Raw genomic sequence first — 19,815 nt, forward strand, 5'->3', positions numbered from 1 at the left:
AAAATGAAGTGGCGGCTAATTGTATTCAATATAAACATAAGTTCCATGTATGTTGCTTTAGCATCCATTTCATGTTTGTAACATAAATTACATAATAACATTTAATCTTGGATTATGGGCCGGGCTTATAAAGTTCAGTATACTAGGAAACTGGGCCGTAGTATGTCTGTTTATTTCAAAAATAAAAAATATTATAAGAGCAAAAAGGTAGTGTTGAGAGTGGGATTTGAACCCACGCCCTTTCGGACCAGAACCTTAATCTGGCGCCTTAGACCAACTCGGCCATCTCAACTTGATGCAATAAATGTAAAAAACAATATTCAAGTACTAATGAAACAATATGTTTCTTAATCATTTTACAATATAAAGAAATAAATAGAATTTTTTATATTACACTCAATCAGTCAATTGTACATAACATCTTTAAATTGGACTATATACATCTATACATTAAATTGATTCAACTATATTATTATTTTCACAAGACAAAAGGAGAAGTTTGTTTTAAATTTACGTTAAAGACCTTGGATGCGCTAAATATATGATTTAAGTAGTTGAAATAAAATAATAAAATCGTTTAGTATATAAAGGAAGCGATGCCTTAATAAGTTGTTTGAAGTTTCTACAATATGATTATCACTTATGTGGATGTTTATAAGTTGTTTATAATAGTGAGAATATAGAGACGACACGTGACATAAGTGATCTTTTATTTATTATAAATTATAAATAAATGCAAGCAGACCAAACTGGGTTAAACCCGACCAACTTGAGCTCAAAAAACATATAAAACAAAGCTCATAGACCTACCCTATAAGACTATAACTTAGTGTAGGGTTACAGTCTTATCTGGATTCGATCGTGTCAGGAAACAGAGGTGTTAGGATTTTTTTTTCTTTGAAGTATTTTTTTTCTATTTATTTTGACATTGTAAGTCGCGGAATCAGAACTTATTTATCAGAGGTCATCATACGACTCTTCTTTAACGGCTACAACGAGAGGATCCAAATTATGTTTTTCAAAAGGGTAGAAATGAACTAAGTTTATATTTGAAGGGCTGTAGTGTAAATATAGTTCTATATAACTAAGGGATTCAATCATGTTAGATGACGTCATCCATTGTTGTTATTCTTAGGTAAATAGTGATTTATAATTATCAAGATTCAACATTTATGTTAGTATGTATTAAACTGTGTTGAATGTTGATGTTGAATGCTTATTTGTTTTTATGCACATCACCTGTTTGTTGAAATGCCTGACTGACACAAATGACCTTATAATGTATCACTTGTTTGTAAGACTGGCAAATGGGTCGGTTCAGGTGGGTACGTGCCACGGGTCAAAACAAGTTCGGGTCAGAACATAGAACATGTTATTGTCAGAACGGGTTAGAAAATGGTTATTTTGGCTCGGGTCAGAACAAGTTGGTTTAAAAGATGTTTTTTCCTTGAAATTAATGTATATTTCAGCTTTGCTTCTGGTTTTCGGCATTGGTTACGCGCGAGGCTTATCTTACGCGAACCATCATCCTTATGTATGGTGTACTCATTTTACGCACTGAGGTGTGAGTAGTTTAAATACGATGTAGATCAGAATCCCCATATTGTTTTCATTAATATTTCCTGAAAACTGTTTATATGCTACTCGGATTGATGTGTACGCATCTTCTATGCCTGAGTTGTTCTTACTGATTGGGATAGGTAAGAGTGGAGGATGGACCGGAGAGTTTACCAAACACCATAGAACGTCCTATACGTTGAAAGGTGTTATTATTTTTGTTATCGTTTCATACTAAGTAAATAATTAACTTAAATTGTACGAAACATTTTAAGAAAAAAATATAACACCTCTCTGCACGTAGGACATATTGTGGAGCTTAGCATTCTCTCTTGTTTATTCTTTAGTCTTACCAATCCAGATTGGCAAGAATACTTAGGCATTGAACATGCGCATATGTAAATTTCAGTGGCATATAACCCGTTTTCTTGCGAATTTATATTGAAAACAATAAAGAAACTCTGATTTTAAGTTCATTTAAACACAACATGAATTTTTAAAAGAACTGAATAAACCGACTTGTTTGGTATGGACTGTTTATATCAGTAAGGTTCAAACCGAATAAGAATTTGGCCCGGTTTTCAACCAAGTTCATCCCACTAAGTTTGTTGACTGTAACCAAAACATCCCAAAAAAATACTAATGCAAGATTTGAGCTGTATTTCTGATTTTGTACATGTATATTTATCGTTCTTTTGATCGCTTCTTTTCAATGATTTCTATAGTTTAACCTGATTGGTTTTCCAATATTAACTATGACCATTTTACGCTTTTGGCTATGTAACATTGTAACATGTCCTAGAATTCAGGAGTCTTGTTCAAGTTTGAGAATGACAACCTATTTTTGGAGAAAATATGCTGATTATTTACACACCAAATGGGAGAAAGAGGGCCTTTGGACCATGGTTGACCCATTTAAACGCCCAAAGTCGTTTATCTTAGCTGATATATTTAGAGGATATATATTATTTGTATAGATAGTCATTATCATTGTATGGTGATTATGTTTCCTAATTAGAGGTAGGTTATGATTGTATTCTCTTCCTATATAAAGGGATTGTTATTATCAATAATGAAACACAGAAAATCATTCACCATAAACTCTTTTATTGTCACGTCACTGACAATCAAGGTATGATTCATCACCCTGACTTATTTCCTGTTAACACTAAACTTTTAGCCGGCAACGGACAGTACTTACCAATTGAGGGCTCTGGCACTGGTTACCTACCAATACACAACCGTACCTACATTCTCCCTAACATCCTTTATAGCCCACACATTATCAAAAACCTACTGTCTGTCCGTCGTTTTACCCGTGATAACAATGTTTCTATTGAGTTTGATCCTTTTGGTTTTTCCTTGAAGGATCTCAAAACGGGAAGGCTCCTTTCGCGTCACAATAGCACGGGCGATCTCTATCCGGTCACTGCTCCAACATTACCACCACCAGCATGCTCCCTCACTGCTGCTACTCTACCTTGGCATGAGCGTCTTGGCCACCCTGGCAAACAAGTTTTTGATATTTTGTCTAGAAATTTTGGTTTATCATGTAATTTGAATAAGCTTTCTACTTTTTGCAACTCTTGTCATCTAGCTAATAGTAAACGATTACCTTTTCATGAATCTAATTCATTTACCTTTGCTCCCTTTGATATCATACATTGTGATTTGTGGACATCTCCCATAACCAGTAAAACAGGCTTTAAATATTACATGGTACTAATAGACAATTTTTCAAATTTCGTGTGGGTCTACCCTTTAAAATATAAATCTGAAACCTTCACCACATTTACCAAATTTCACCGCCTCATAGCCACCCAGTTCAACAAATACATTAAAACCTTTCAGTGTGACCTAGGGGGGGGGGGGGGGGGGGAGTTCGATAACCATGCCTTCAAAAACTTTGCCCACCAACACGGACTCCTATTCCGTTTTTCATGCCCTCAAACATCATCACAAAATGACCGAGCGGAGCGAATAATTCGTCGAATTAATGACATTATACGCTCCTTACTAATTCATGCCCATCTCCCACCCCTATTTTGGGTCGAAGCCCTTCATACCGCCTCCTATTTACATAATATACTTCCTACTAAACGCCTTAACTTTTACACCCCCACATTCGCCTTATATCTTCGCCACCCCACATACGACCACTTAAGAGTGTTCGGATGTGTTTGCTATCCTAACACATCGGCCACCCAACCCCATAAACTTCACCAAAGGTCCGTGAGGTGCATCTTTCTCGGGTACCCACCTGATTTCCGTGGGTATAGGTGCTTTGACCCTACCACCGGTAAGGTCTCCATCTCCCGTCACGTCACGTTTGACGAAAACACATTCCCATATACTATCCCTACACCAACATCCCAATACTCATTCCTTGATGAGTCTATACCACCCGGCTTCACTTTCGCCCCAATCGTGCCCACCTCAGCCGCCCTACCTAGCCGTTTACACTCAACCTCTCCATTCCAACATACCTATTCGCGTAGACCTAAACCACCACAGCCACTTACCTCCATCCCCACTACTACCTCAGCCGCCATCACAACACCTGAGCCCCCACCTCAGTCATCCCATTCACAACAACCCGTTCCACCCGAACCCACAAACACACACCCTATGACCACCCGCTCCAAATCTCACCACACCTTTGTGACTAAAATTATCTCCCCGGTCCCCACCTCTTATGCCAAAGCCTTTGCCGACCCTAATTGGATGTTTGCCATGCAGGCTGAGTTTAGCGCTTTACAGGAAAATGAGACATGGGAACTTGTTCCCAGACCGTCAGATCGACCGGTCATCAGGTGCATGTGGCTTTTTCGCCACAAAATTAAATCCGATGGGTCACTTGAGCGGTATAAGGCTCGACTAGTGGTTAATGGTAAATCTCAAACTGTGGGAATTGATTGTGAAGACACGTTCAGCCCGGTAGTAAAACCGGCAACCATATGCACCGTTCTCTCCATTGCTGCCTCCCGTTCTTGGCCGATTCATCAGTTAGATGTCAAGAATGCTTTTTTGCATGGCACATTAAATGAGATAGTATTTATGCATCAACCCCTAGGGTTTGTGGACAGACGTTTTCCTAACTCTGTTTGCAGGTTAAAGAAGTCTCTTTATGGCCTTAAGCAGGCTCCCCGTGCATGGTACACCAGATTTGCATCATTTATATTATCACAGGGTTTTCGCAGCAGCACTTGTGATAATTCGTTGTTCACTTTTTCACAGGGATCTCAAAGGGCTTATCTTCATTTATATGTTGATGATATTGTGTTGACAGCTTCAACCACTGATCTTTTATTGGATATTATTCGCATGCTCTCACGAGAGTTTGCTATGACAGATTTGGGTCAGTTGCATCATTTTTTGGGCATTAAGGTAACCAAAAAGTCCGACGGGTTATTCTTGGACCAATCGCAGTATGCGAAAGATATCATTTCCCGTGCATCTATGTCATCTTGCAAACCCTGCACCACCCCAGTTGATTTATCCTCAAAACTTAGTGCTTCGGATGGTCCACTCTTTGCTGATCCTACTCTATATCGTAGTCTTGCTGGTTCCTTACAATATTTGACGTTCACTCGTCCCGACGTTTCTTATGCAGTTCAGCAGGTTTGCTTGTTTATGCATGAACCACGTGACCCACATTTGCGTTTTTGAAACGCATATTACGGTATTTACAAGGCACTATAGACTATGGCATTCGGCTTCGCAGATCGACAACTGATTCTTTGGTTGCTTACTCAGATGCTGATTGGGGTGGTTGTCCCGACTCTCGCCGCTCTACTAGTGGCTACTGTGTTTTTCTTGGGGATAATTTGGTCTCATGGTCCTCCAAGCGTCAACCCACCATCTCACGTTCTAGTGCCGAGGCAGAGTATAGGGGCGTCGCAAATGCTGTGGCAGAAGCTACTTGGCTACGCAATTTATTACTTGAGTTATATCTCCCGCTTCATCGAGCTACAGTGGTCTACTGCGACAACGTCTCAGCGGTATATATGTCGGATAACCCAGTCCAACACCAACGAACAAAGCACATTGAAATTGACATTCATTTTGTTCGCGGAAAAGTTCGTGTTGGGGATATTCGTGTTCTACATGTGCCTTCCTCTTTGCAATATGCCGATATTTTTACCAAAGGACTGTCTCGTCAATTATTTCAGTCTTTTTGGTCCAGCTTGAGCGTTTGTCCACCGCCCGCTCAAACTGCGGGGGAGTCTTAGCTGATATATTTAGAGGATATATATTATTTGTATAGATAGTCGTTATCTTATAAAATTGTATGGTGATTATGTTTCCTAATCAGAGGTAGGTTATGATAGATTATTATCAATAATGAAAGAAGTAAATCATTCACCATAAACTACTCCTCTTGTGACATAGCGGCTTTCTATACTGGCGTCGTTGGAGCTGCAATCACCGAGCAACTTTACAAGGTAATCTTCAATCTTTATGGGGTGTTTGGTATGCATTTTGAAAATCACTTGCAATTTAAATATGCTAAGTTTTCATTCATTTAATTAACAGGAAAAATACTGGGAAGATCATCCTGGCGAGGCGGTACCGATCATGAGACCAAAATTTTATGGTGGTCCTTGGAAGATTTACAAAGGAACCGTACTTCCACCGAACAGATAAATATCACAAAGTAATGGACTTTTCATACATGATCCTGGTATGTGTATCTAAAATAGTTTGTACAATGAGTCAGTAACTACATTCTATTGTTTTCCTTTGTGTTAAAATAATTAAGATATGCATTTTACTTGTAAAACGACGCTTGAAAGTACAATAATGGTAGGATTCAATCCCTCTTTGTGTTATGAAGCTTCATGTTTAGTTTTTGTTTTATGTTTCATAAAATACCTATTATATTCACTTTTGTCCCCCTTCTGTCATTATATTTTGCGCACATTTTGAGTCATTAAATGAATGTTTTTTGTCCCGTTTGGGTAAACAGGATTCGAAGTTCGCATAATGACCGATAGGGGACAAAAAAACTAACTTTTAGCAACTCAAATATACAAAAGAATTACAATGACTAGAACAGGTTAAAAGTGAAAGTACATTGGTATTTTACAACGAAAAAAACCTTAATTAAGATAGATGATGATGTCTAAATGTCACTAGAAACCCTTTTGTGCGAGTTTATAAACACGAGTTATCCTGCTTTTTGCATAGCCGCAAGGGCATCTCCGGTAATCTTCCGTACCCAATCACCTAACTTCTTTACCTCAGCATCACCACCGCAGCCTATCTCATTAAAACAGTCGTTACACGTGTCTACATTGGTGGCAACCGCGCTAACATCAAAGTTGGCTTTTATTAGATTTAGGCTCTTGAGACTATCAAGTGTCTTTTTAATATCAGCAATGGCTGCACCAAACACCTCATCGCATTCTGAAACGCACTCGCGGGTCCTGTGCGATGATTTATGATGGCCCAGCCGTTTCTTGAGCGCTGCATTGAATTCATCGATTTTTTTCTGAACACATTGCATTTGTTTTGCCACCATGTTAGCCACCTCGGCTTTTCCTTTAGGTGGCGCGTCCTTGGCACCAGGAACCGGAAGTTCAGAAGGTTTTTCGGGCTTCGAAGCTTTTTCGGGCTTTGAAGGGTTTTCGGGTTTTTCGGGCTTTGAAGATTTTTCGGGCTTTGAAGTTTTGTCGGGCTTAACAGGTTTGTCGGGCTTAACAGGTTTGTCGGTCTTATTGGGCTTAGATTGTTTTTGTGGCGTCTTGCACGGCTTTGATGATTGTGTAAGATGTTGGTTAGCGTTCGTAAACGTTGAGAAAACGATACAGGTAGCGATTAAGATGAGGGCTATGGTTTGTTTTGCAAGAGCCATTGTGTTCTAAAAGAGGTAGAAGGTGAGGAAGAGCAAAAGAGGATGGTTTTATGCCATTAAGGATTGGTAATGCTTAAACATAGCTAATACTTTCTTAAAGTAGAAAGTTGTGGTTGCCATAAAAGGAAATTGGTTGAAGTTGCACAAAATAATATTAGTGGTTAAATTAAATAGATAAGCTTTCAACTGTATTTTTATCTGTTTAACCTAGAGGTGGGCAAATAAGCCGGTTAACTCGAAAACGAACTGGTTTAGAACCAATTATGTAGAAACCGGTTTGAAACTGATTGAAACCGTAGGTTCAGAACCGGTTTGTAATTTTCTCCACCAAAACCGGCTCCAAACCGAAACTGGCCAAAACCGGTTAAAACCCGAACTGACACCGATCAAAACCTGAACGGAAACCGATCGTAACCTTGTCAAGAAACTGGTTTCAACCTATGCAGTCAATCTCGGTGGTATCTTGGTTATCGGTCCTCATGTGAAATATCGGTCAGAATATCGGTACCGATAATATCGGCGATATTGACCGATATTTCACCGGTATATCACCGATATTCCCGATATCAGTGTTTTAAGTCTTAATTTTCAACTTGTTAGTGTTTAATGTTGGTGTTTTGAGTCTTAATCGGTTCAAATTTGCTACATTTGTTAGTGTTTTGCAAGTTGCCAAAGGATAATTTGTTAATAGTATGAGAGTATACTGAATTGTTAGCGTTAAAGTGCTATATATATGTATATAAATTCTGCATGATATTAAAGTTACCGATATCTCACCACGATAACCGATATCTCAAATATCGGTCCTCGACCGATATCCGATATTTTTCCGCATTAACTGCTTAGGTTTCAACCGATTGTAAACCGGTTTTGACTATTGCTTACTAAACCGAACCAGTTTCAACCCAAACCGCTTTGTACACCTCTTGTTTAACCCCTTGAATATCATCTGTTTAAATATAATTAAACTGGCAAAAACATATATTTAGATGCTCTTCTTATGTTAATCAATGTTATAAAATATTCAATACTGTAAAACATACAGTTTGGGTTATGCTTGAATCTTCATCATATTTAGATATTTGTTCTTATTTTAATAGATCTTATAAAAATATTCCATACTGTAATACATACAGTTTTGGGTTATGCTTGAATCTCCATCTTTGTGAAAATAATCGTGTCTCGCTGCAAGTTTTACAACAATTTTATCAATCTTCGTCTTGTTTGCGAAAATGCGCGTTTTTCTTACGGATAGTTTAACAACAAAAACGAGCGTTTATTTAATTTTTTGCTAGTTAAATAATCAAACAAGACTATAAATAACAAGATTTTGGTATCCAAAACCAAACATTTAATAAAAAGTAACCAAACATTAAAACATTCGTAGACAAAACTTTAGTTAAAAAATGTGTCTAAAACTCTAAACTGGACAGGGTGGGATCTCAAGAGTTAGACCGCCTCGAATCGTTCCCCAACCGATTAACCGCCAATGCCTCTCAACTCTCCTGCTCAGCGCAATCTTTTCGCCTTTCGCCGTGCACACGGGTGATGTCAGCTGCAGTTTCGCTACACCATTCCTTTTTGCTTCATCTTTCTTAACTTTCACTTCCATAACACGAGCCCCTGCGGACATTGATCCTATGTTCACCATCACTATTTCCGCCTTTAACAAGTCTGATATCTTCGCTTGTTGTTCCGTTCCTTCAGTCTTCACGCCCAACAACCGTCTCAAAAGACAAAATTTCACCTACATTTTTTATAAATAACTAACGCGTTAATTAACATTACAAAAACAATATTAAGTTATTAATAACTAAAAAAAAAATTGTACCTCTAGTTCAACAAAGACATCAGGAAGTGACCCAACCTCCCCAAGAACTTGACCAACCAACCGGTCAGCTCGGGTCAACGTAGGGTCCATTGTCGTTCCAACACCGATAAGACCTCCGGGTACAGCAAACTGAAGCTTATTCTGCTCTGCGAATAGTGACACGATTCTTGAGTAAATCGGGCTGCATTTAACGTTTCCATTCTTATCTTTAACAATAATCCCCGGTCGCACCTCGATATTCTGGTTTACCTTCAACACACCCTACATAAGTACATAACAATTAACAAGCCATGTTAGTTGCATAATTGTTATAAATATATTTTAAATATTATTTAAAAAATTTAATATTAAAACATATTATGTAGAACAAACAAACCTTATGGATACTTCCACCAGCAACACCACCATGAATCTTATCAACTTCAGACCCGGGTTTATTAACATCAAACGAACGGATTATTATCATATTCGGAGGTGAAACGAAGTTCCTTATTGGAATGGGAATCCATTTTATTATGTACTCGCACACCACGTCAATATTATAGCCAAGCTGAGCAGAGACCGGGATCACTGGAGCACCGTCAGCAACTGTGCCTTGCATGAGTTTTTGAACCGCCTCGTATTGGTTAAGGGCTACATTTTCTTGAACTAGATCAACCTTATTTTGAAGGATAATAATATGTTTTAGTCTCATAAGATCAACAGCAGCCAAGTGTTCCTAAAGTTTGAGGTTGGGGACATGGTTCATTTGCGGCTATGAGAAGTAAAGCTCCGTCCATTATAGCCGCTCCGTTAAGCATAGTCGCCATCAGAATATCGTGTCCCTGCGAATAGAGTAATAAAAATATTAGGGGTGTGAAACGGGTCTGAAGAAACACCAGTCGAACCCCGACAGATTACGAGTAACCTGAGGGTTAGATAGACGTTTCCCACGAGGGGTTAATTCCGGCAAGATGGTTCTTCCGATAACCTGCAAAACAGACACCGTGAGCTCGTCACTAAGAAAGGGGGGGGGGGGGTTCCTCCTTGTGACCACCCTCCGGCGTGAGAATCAGTCTATATTACTCTTTGAATATAAAAGTATATTATTAATACTAGAGCAGTTATCAGGTAAATTATACAAGATATTAGATGATGAAATGATAATACCATTTGATGTCTTTTATAGCCGAAGGTGGGTTTCCAATGAGGTTTAGCCGGCCTAGTACTCTGCCAACTGTGGCCTACACACGTGCTCTGCTGGTAATTGGTGGATAGGCAGCGGCTGATAGTGACCAGGCGTGCTGTTCACTTTTCCTTTTCCACCAACTACAGGCTAGGCACGTGGTATGGCAGGAGTTGGTGAGTAGGCGGCGGCTATTGGTCACAGTGCTGTGGCGTGTTGTCTGCCATGCTGCTGTCAGTGAGCTGTCGTATCCTTGGTCAGATCTTTTGTCCATACCTCGTCAGGTATCACACAAAAGATCCTCCATTATTATACGGACTGGCTCATTTAGGCGGGAGTTTTCCCCCTCCCGCCTTTATGCGGGAATGTTCCCGGCTTTGCTCATTCCTTCTTCAGGTGACTACTGAATTATTATGAGTTTGAGCCTTATGCGTGTAGCCATGCTGCGCGGGTGGCCAGTCCCTAATGGCGGGTATCCGTACCTGCGGGAACAGGCGGATACTTGGAAACCATAGGGAGGCATTTCCTGCGAGACCAGCTTGCGTACCGCATGTGAGGTCGTCACAACTCTGAGCGTGGTGGGTCCTGCGGGTTTGGTAGGTCGCGACGCAGACGTCCCTATGGTGAAGTCTGCGGGTTCAACTGCGCAGACGTCCGTTTAAGGAGTCTTGCGTGTTCAACTGCGCAGACGTCTCCTTTTAAGGGAGTCTTGCGGGTCCTAACCACCTCTGCTGGGACCTACCTCTTCAAGTCCCCCCAGTCCAATGTTCTTCTCATGAATGTTTAATAAAGTGAGGTGAACTTTTGGACTTAAGCAAGGGTTTTTGAAAAGGGTTTAGTTTTATGGGTTTTCCGCGGGAAGTCTTACCCACGGGTTTCCCAATGTCACGCAGAATTTCCCAATGTTCTGCTTGATCTCTGGGATGATGCGGATATGTCTGTAACCTCCCCGCAAGTCAGGAGCTTTTAGAACCTTTTGTGTAGATTCTCCATGTGGTCTTGGTGGTTTTGAACATAGTGATCAATCATGTTATAACCACCAATTCCATCATGAAGTTTCAAACAATCTAGTTCTTGACGTTCCCGCTATGCGGGGATGTTAATCCCGTTTCTGCAAGCATGGCCCAGAAGATCCTTCTTTGTTTCAATTCCCATGGAGTGCTCGGTATGCGAAGGGTTTTGCCTTGACGCTGTACCCGCACTTCGTCTTATTAGTTACTTTACTCCCAAGGTATCCCTGGCGTTAAATCCCTGCAGGGCTAGGTGCGTGAAGGGTTTTGCCTTAACACTGTACCCGCACCTGACTTATGGTTGCCGAGGTGTTCCTGGCGTTTAATCCCCTGCGGGCGCTAGGTATGTGAAGGGTTTTGCCTTAACACTGTACCCGCGCCCGACTTACAATTGGGTGCCGAGGTATGACTTTTTACGGGTGTTAGGTATGTGGAGGGTTTTGCCTTAACACTACCTGTGCCCGTTTTGTAGTTGGGTGGAATGCCAAGATTTTCTCGGCTTCACTTCCCTGTGGGTGCTAGGTATGTGAAGGGTTTTGCCTTAACACTGTACCCGCACCCGGCCTTATAGTCGGGTTTTTTCCGGTTTCCGTTCCCTGCGGGTGCTAGGTATGTGAAGGGTTTTGCCTTAACACTGTACCCGCACCCGGCTTCATAATTGGGTTTTTCCGGTTTCCGTTCCCTGCGGGTGCTAGGTATGTGAAGGGTTTTGCCTTAACACTGTACCCGCACCCGACTTCATAGTTGGGTTTTTTCCGGTTTCCGTGCCCTGCGGGTGCTAGGTATGTGAAGGGTTTTGCCTTAACACTGTACCCGCACCCGACTTCATAGTTGGGTTTTTCCGGTTTCCGTGCCCTGCGGGTGCTAGGTATGTGAAGGGTTTTGCCTTAACACTGTACCCGCAGCCGTCTTATGGTCAACTGGATAGCCAGGGTAAGGGGTTTTTCCCGCTTACTTTTCGAATCTTTGGGATTTGCGCATGCATATTTAAATTTATTCTAGCGCTTTTCCTCATATTCTAGATAGGTTAACCGTTCATCGCGTGGTTGTCAATAGATCTAGGTACCTTTCATGATTTATGCGGTTAAAACCTGCATTTTCATTCAGTAGGGTGACCGACATATAACTATGACTGACCTGCGTGAAGGTTTTCTATTCTTTGGGTTAATGCGGGTTTTGCCGCTTTCCCCATGCAGCGAGTCTGCGTGAAGGTTTACCAATTGTTGGGTTTATGCGGGTTTGACCGCTTTCCCCATGCAACGACTTTTGCACTTAATGCGGTGAATACCGACATTAGTGTTCGAATCGACCGTTCAACGCGTGGTTGTTAATAGGTTAGTGTTCAGCTTCCTCTACCAGGATTCATGCGGATATACCGGCACTTTCACATAGTGGGATGGCTGAACCTTTCCCCTTTAACTAACCTGCGTGAAGGTCTTGTCATTTTCTGGGTTTATGCGGGTTTTGCCGCCTTCCCCACGCAACGATTCTTCACTTGATGCGGTGAATACCGGCATTAGTGTTCGAATCGACCGTTCAACGCGTGGTTGTTAATAGGTTAGTGTTCAGCTTCCTCTACCAGGATTCATGCGGATATACCGGCACTTTCACATAGTGGGATGGCTGAACCTTTCCCCTTTAACTAACCTGCGTGAAGGTCCTGTCGTTTTTTGGGTTTATGCGGGTTTTGCCGCCTTCCCCACGCAACGACTCTTTACTTGATGCGATGACTACCGGCATTAGTGTTCGAATCGACCGTTCAACGCGTGGTTGTTAATAGGTTAGTGTTCAGCTTCCTCTACCAGGATTCATGCGGATATACCGGCACTTTCACATAGTGGGATGGCTGAACCTTTCCCCTTTAACTGACCTGCGTGAAGGTTTGATGCTTTTGGGTTTGTGCGGGTTTTGCCGCCTTCCCTGCGCAACGATTCTTCACTTGATGCGGCGGATACCGGCATCTCCATGTGCAAAGTTCGTAAAATAAAAATGTATAATCATCAGCTTCAATTTGAAGGAGAATCGTTTCCATTAGAAGTGTCTCTAGGCCTTTTCTTTACAAATTTGGAATTGATCTACATAAACTGTATAATTGAGCTCCCATTAGACGTGGCTTGGATGGGAGCACCATCGAGCCGACATGTATCTTGTTCGGGATCTCGTTGTTTACGCAGTATGTAGTCTCCGTTGAAGCTGCGATTTTATTCGTGCGTTTCCCCAGCTGGGGTTCACGCATCAGCCTGCTCGACGCTCACTTCGCCACAAGGTGCGCGAGTGTCCCATCCTTGACAAATGCTTCGACCAAGTCCTTTACATCTAAGCATTCTTCAGTGTTGTGACCTTTGGTTTTGTGAAAATCACAATACTTTCTCCGGTCAGCATTGTGGCGATGTCGGATGTATGGAGCCTTCGGCCACGGGAGCTCCTCCGTGGCGAATATCTCGGACACACTCTTTGTGAGTGGCGTCCACCTGGAGTTCTTCTCCGGTTTCACGTTATCTCTTCCGCCCAACCGATGTTGGAAGCCGGACGGGGTGTCAAAGTTTACCCTTGACTGCCAAATGCCCAGCTTCCGTTTTTTGTTCAATCGGGCGGTAAGGACGTTGTTTTCCCTCGTCTTCTGGGTGTAGAGGTTCGTGCTCTGCGGAAGATCTCTGCCCAGTTGCCTCTCAGTTTCCGCAAAGCGTTTAGCTGCGGTCATGATGGCATCCCATGTGGATGGCATGCCATCTTTGCCCGTTAGGGTGCGGATAAGTTCCGGATCGTTTGCGCCCTGGATGAAAGCGGCGCGAACGAGATCTTCGCTAACGTTGCACAGGCTTAGCTTCTTCTAGTTGAAGCGAGTGATGAAGTCAGGCAAAGATTCTTCCTTCTCTCGGACACACTTGAGGATTGTCCACTGCTCCTCAGTGTATTTTCTTTGCTGACTAAAGTGTTGGCTGAACTTCTGTTGGAAGTCTGCCCAATCGTAGATGTGGTGGACCGGCAGACGGTCGAACCACGCTCTAGCTGCCCCGACCAGCGTCATTTGGAACATATAACACCACGTGGGTTCCGTCCAGTTACTGACGGTCGCCCCCCGCGATGAATCTGTTCAAGTGATCGTCAGGGTCAGAAATACCATCGTACGTGCCTATGTTGGACATTTGTTTGGCACTTCTTGGGGCGATTGCTTCCGCAATGTCCCTTGCGAATTTGGACGTTCCCGCCCTTGCCGCAGTTGGTGTGAATGTTTTGGAGAAGTCCCGTGGGCTGTTGCCCACGTTTATTGGACTGAATGCTTCTCCAAAACGCCTTCTCGGTTGGGAATCCGTTTCTTTACGCTTCCCTTTCGCCCTATGGCGAGGGTTCGCGTCTTCCTCGGATTCCTCCGAATCATCGTCGTATTCGAATTCTTCCACTTGTTGGAGTGAACGTAAACGTTCATCCAACTCAGCTTGGAACTCTCTTTGACGTGCTTCGGCCCACGCTTTAACCTCATCGAGTGTTTGGCATGGGAGCTTCGTCTGTTGATTTTCTAACTGGGTATCGGTGAATCCCAGTGTCTGATTATTTACTTCACTTGCCCCGGCTTGGGTAGCTGGGGTAGTGTTCGTAAAGTTTGTGTACTCGGTATTCCCCCTTATAGCTGGGGTCGTAATTACCGGAGTCTCTTGGTTACTCGGTTTTGGGACCGGAGTATCCTTAACCATCTTTCCAGAAATTTTGAAAAAACTGGAGAAAAATAAAGTTCTAGCTTTATGCACGGATGGCGCCAATGAAGAAACACCAGTCGAACCCCGACTGATTACGAGTAACCTGAGGGTTAGATAGACGTTTCCCACGAGGGGTTAATTCCGGCAAGATGGTTCTTCCGATAACCTGCAAAACAGACACCGTGAGCTCGTCACTAAGAAAGGGGGGGGGGTTCCTCCTTGTGACCACCCTCCGGCGTGAGAATCAGTCTATATTACTCTTTGAATATAAAAGTATATTATTAATACTAGAGCAGTTATCAGGTAAATTATACAAGATATTAGATGATGAAATGATAATACCATTTGATGTCTTTTATAGCCGAAGGTGGGTTTCCAAGGAGGTTTAGCCGGCCTAGTACTCTGCCAACTGTGGCCTACACACGTGCTCTGCTGGTAATTGGTGGATAGGCAGCGGCTGATAGTGACCAGGCGTGCTGTTCACTTTTCCTTTTCCACCAACTACAGGCTAGGCACGTGGTATGGCAGGAGTTGGTGAGTAGGCGGCGGCTATTGGTCACAGTGCTGTGGCGTGTTGTCTGCCATGCTGCTGTCAGTGAGCTGTCGTATCCTTGGTCAGATCTTTTGTCCATACCTCGTCAGGTATCACACAAAAGATCCTCCATTATTATACGGACTGGCTCATTTAGGCGGGAGTTTTCCCCCTCCCGCCTTTATGCGGGAATGTTCCCGGCTTTGCTCATTCCTTCTTCAGGTGACTACTGAATTATTATGAGTTTGAGCCTTATGCGTGTAGCCATGCTGCGCGGGTGGCCAGTCCCTAATGGCGGGTATCCGTACCTGCGGGAACAGGCGGATACTTGGAAACCATAGGGAGGCATTTCCTGCGAGACCAGCTTGCGTACCGCATGTGAGGTCGTCACAACTCTGAGCGTGGTGGGTCCTGCGGGTTTGGTAGGTCGCGGCGCAGACGTCCCTATGGTGAAGTCTGCGGGTTCAACTGCGCAGACGTCCGTTTAAGGAGTCTTGCGTGTTCAACTGCGCAGACGTCTCCTTTTAAGGGAGTCTTGCGGGTCCTAACCACCTCTGCTGGGACCTACCTCTTCAGGGTCCAACCTGACACAGACTCGAAAATTTGATATGAACCCGAACATGACAAAATCAGATAAAAGACACCTGAACATGACCCATTTGACATGAAAGTTTTTTTTTCTTGTTTTCACATATCAATACTTAAAATTTATATTTTACAACAAAAAAAAAGTACAAATTTATATCTTGGCAACCATTCAACCAATTTAATTTATTACAAAAACACATTTTAGAAACATATAATAAGAAATAATTAAACTAACCCACAAACCCAACGGATTTACCTGAACCCAACCAGTTTAGCTAAACGGGTTCACGAGTTCAACCCAGACCTGACCCGAACCCGTTTATACCAATTCCAAATCTACGTATTTCAAGGGTCATAATGTAAATATTAAACAAGAAAAGATAGATGGTTAATGGTTTATACTAATGGTTTATACTTTATAATACTTACCGGACAGTCGACAAAGGATACATGTCTCATTAACTTCATCTTGCTGTTTTCAAATCCGGGCACGTCACAAGGAGGATTATCTTCTTTTCCGCTTCCATAGGCCCTGCAAAAATTTAAAGAAAATATTATATAGTAAATTAAAGTATTGATCATATATGTACATTTATATAATGATATGTATGCTTACTTGTAACACATGGGTGGAGGGCACCTTTCATCTTCACATTTGTATATCTTTGCATTGGCATACCCGAGTTTAATAGTAATGTTACGCTCTAACTCGTTTTTGAACCGAACAGTCTAGATATAATATATAATAACAACGTCAGGTTATTTAAAGTGACAATTTTAACCAAACCGTTAAAACAAAAGATGCATGATAAAGACAAGAAGACTTACATGTACACCAGATAATGCTTTTACAACTGTTGACTTGCCATGAGCCACGTGACCAATAGAACCTGTTAAGTTAAGCACATATAAAACCTTAGTTAGTTCCGGTTAACATAAGAAGTTAGGTTTAAAGGAGAAAATAAATGGAATATAAAATTTTTATTTACCAATATTAATCGTAGCCTGGCGAGATATGACCTCAGGAGCAAGCGGATGTAGCGTTGCTACATCCAACTTGCTCAAATCCTGCTCCATTAGTTTGTTTCGAGCCATATTCACTCTTCTTGACGTATTCGAAATCAGATTGTTGGCAACCAAGTTTTGGAGAAACACTGGTGGTCGATAATATATGTTGAAAAAATTAATCAAATACTTTGCTTTGATTAATAGAGAAATTTTAATTGATTGTGTTGAAACAAAAAATAAACAAGCTTATATAGTTATTGATTTAAATTAGGAAGCGTGATTGACAAAATATTATTACTTGGCAACCAAGTTTTGGAGAAAGACGGTTTATTATTTCTTATTTTTTTTCATACATAATACAAATTATATTAAATTCAATTCCTTTACATCTTAGTATCCGATAGATTTAATATTTGAATATTTTATAGGTATTTAATTCTAAAACATGATCAAATACATTTACTTTTAACATGAAAATAGTAAGGGCTAATTTGCTGTTATTATTAGGTTTATTTTTGTAGGTGTTTGTTGTTAATTTTTTGTTCGTATTTGCTATTTTTAGATTATGAAACTTTAAAAGTATTTGCTGATTTATATTTTATTGTTATTATTATATTCTTTTTCTCTTACTATTATAAGTATTTGCTGATATTTGTTGCTATTATTTTTTTTTATTTTGATTCTTTAGTTGTAATTTTTATGTTTTTTTCTTTATCATTATAAATGAATGTTTATGCAAATTTTTATTGTAGTTGGTTTTGTTTCTTATCTCATTTTTTTTAATTGGTTTTGGTGCCTACGTTCTCATGTTAATATTAAAATGTATATCCTCGTTTAATTATAACCATTTATATTTAAGGCATATATGTATATTCTCAAATACTTAAAATAGATGGATTCTATATAAAATATCTTATTTTAACTTAATAAGTTACGGATCATGTCATCATGTAAATCATTAAATTAAATAAATATATATGCATGGTACACATGCATCATATGAACGCTTATGGATACACGAGCCGCCTCTAAAGACTAAAGCCTTGCTCTCCAAAAAACATAACAATATATGAAAGTCTGAAAAGTAATAAGTTTAATATATAGTTTCAAGTTTTGTAATAGTTTACTGGCCAACAGAGCCGCAGCGCGCGGATGATAGCCAAATGCCCCCGGTGATGATCGGGATTGAACATAGGATGGCTATGATGTTGTTGTTTACTGCCATTAGTGAACAAGTGGTTGGAAAGTGAGAAGATGGTAGATGGAATAATAAAGTTATGTATATCCGTTAAAAATGTTTGTGTGATAGGGTTATACATTTATCCTGCACACGTGTAGTTATGTAATACGTTAATTTTTTTGAATTAACAAAAGAAAGAAATTGTAGCAATGTGTTACTTATATTAGAAAGAATAAAATGTTGTTTTTTTTATATAGAAAAAGAATAAACTGTTCGTTTTTTATTTAACAAAAGAAAGAACGGCGGATGCGAGCCAAATGCCCATGGTGATGATCGGGATGGAGCATAGGATGGCGTTGAGGGTCGCTAAGACTACTCCCATTAGCAAACTAGTAGGAGTTTGAAACGCTATTTAAAAAAAATAAAGAAAAATGCCTCAAGATTGGGCAAACCACTCGCCAAACCAAGCAAGTTTGCCCATCCACTTGCAGGCCACATGTCACCATATTATTGGTTTCTATTTTAATTTATTTTTCATTTCCATTTCATGCTAATTAATTATAATACTAAAATTGGTTTTCTTTAATAACTTTTAACTAATAAGTTTTTAAAAAAATTCAAAAATACAGTCTTGTTTAGTTTTTTTTTGTGAATACACTGGTATAAATTTTATTAAAAAACATTAGATTGCAAAAAAAAATATTTTTATAATAAAATAAATATTAATCATTACTGATTTATATTATCCGACACTTTATATTTAATGCTACGATTGTAATTTTGTTATCTACTTTATTAAGTGTGTTTGGCGAATATAAATTTTTTTTTAAATTTTTTTATATTATATATATATATTGTTTATTTTAAAGAAAGTAATTATTTTTATATTTCTAAACGCGTTTAATAAAAAACAACAATTATTAATAAAAACAATTATAAATTGTATTTATTTAATAAAAAGTAATAAAGTTTGATTTGCTAATAAGTATGGAAAATTTGGTTTGGTTGGATTGGGTATGTGGAAGAGAGAGAAATTAGCTTTATAATAATAGATTGATTTGGGTTGATTTGTGAATGTTGATGGTCTAACTCGCTATGATATTGTTTACTTACTCCCATTGATGGTTGTAGTTGGGAAAGTGAGAAGGTGGTAGGTGTGTTGTTAAGTTTCTTATACTTAGCTTTTTTTTGTGCTCATAATATATATATTTTTATATATTTTTTCCAACTTATGAAACCACCTTTAATATTTGAGTGAGTCTTATAAGACTAAATGTTAACCGTTTATATTGAGTTTGACACTTCATGTCTCAACCAAAAATATCATCAAGGAAGAAACCTAACACTATGAAAAGCCTCTGTTAAATTACGTTTCGAATCCGAAACCTCAAG

General features: G+C 40.1%; 1 non-coding gene and 1 pseudogene across 2 annotated transcripts; both read right to left on the reverse strand.

The window, feature by feature from the left end:
- Positions 1 to 211: 211 nt before the first annotated feature.
- Positions 212 to 292, reverse strand: TRNAL-AAG (transfer RNA leucine (anticodon AAG)). The gene has a single exon. It is a non-coding gene; the product is annotated as a tRNA-Leu (tRNA).
- Positions 293 to 8,749: 8,457 nt separating this feature from the next.
- On the reverse strand, positions 8,750 to 17,408 carry LOC143594571 (eukaryotic translation initiation factor 2 subunit gamma-like; annotated as a pseudogene). Its single transcript, XR_013146358.1, has 7 exons — positions 17,225 to 17,408; positions 17,064 to 17,125; positions 16,852 to 16,964; positions 16,665 to 16,767; positions 9,622 to 10,111; positions 9,246 to 9,506; positions 8,750 to 9,161 (listed from the first exon to the last, which is right to left on the reverse strand). The product of XR_013146358.1 is annotated as a eukaryotic translation initiation factor 2 subunit gamma-like (transcript).
- Between the last annotated feature and the right edge of the window lie 2,407 nt (positions 17,409 to 19,815).

This window comes from Bidens hawaiensis, unplaced genomic scaffold (genome assembly GCF_021521415.1).
Source record: "Bidens hawaiensis isolate Kalapana, Puna unplaced genomic scaffold, B.hawaiensis_p1.1 tig00043871_1, whole genome shotgun sequence".
NCBI lineage: Eukaryota > Viridiplantae > Streptophyta > Magnoliopsida > Asterales > Asteraceae > Bidens > Bidens hawaiensis.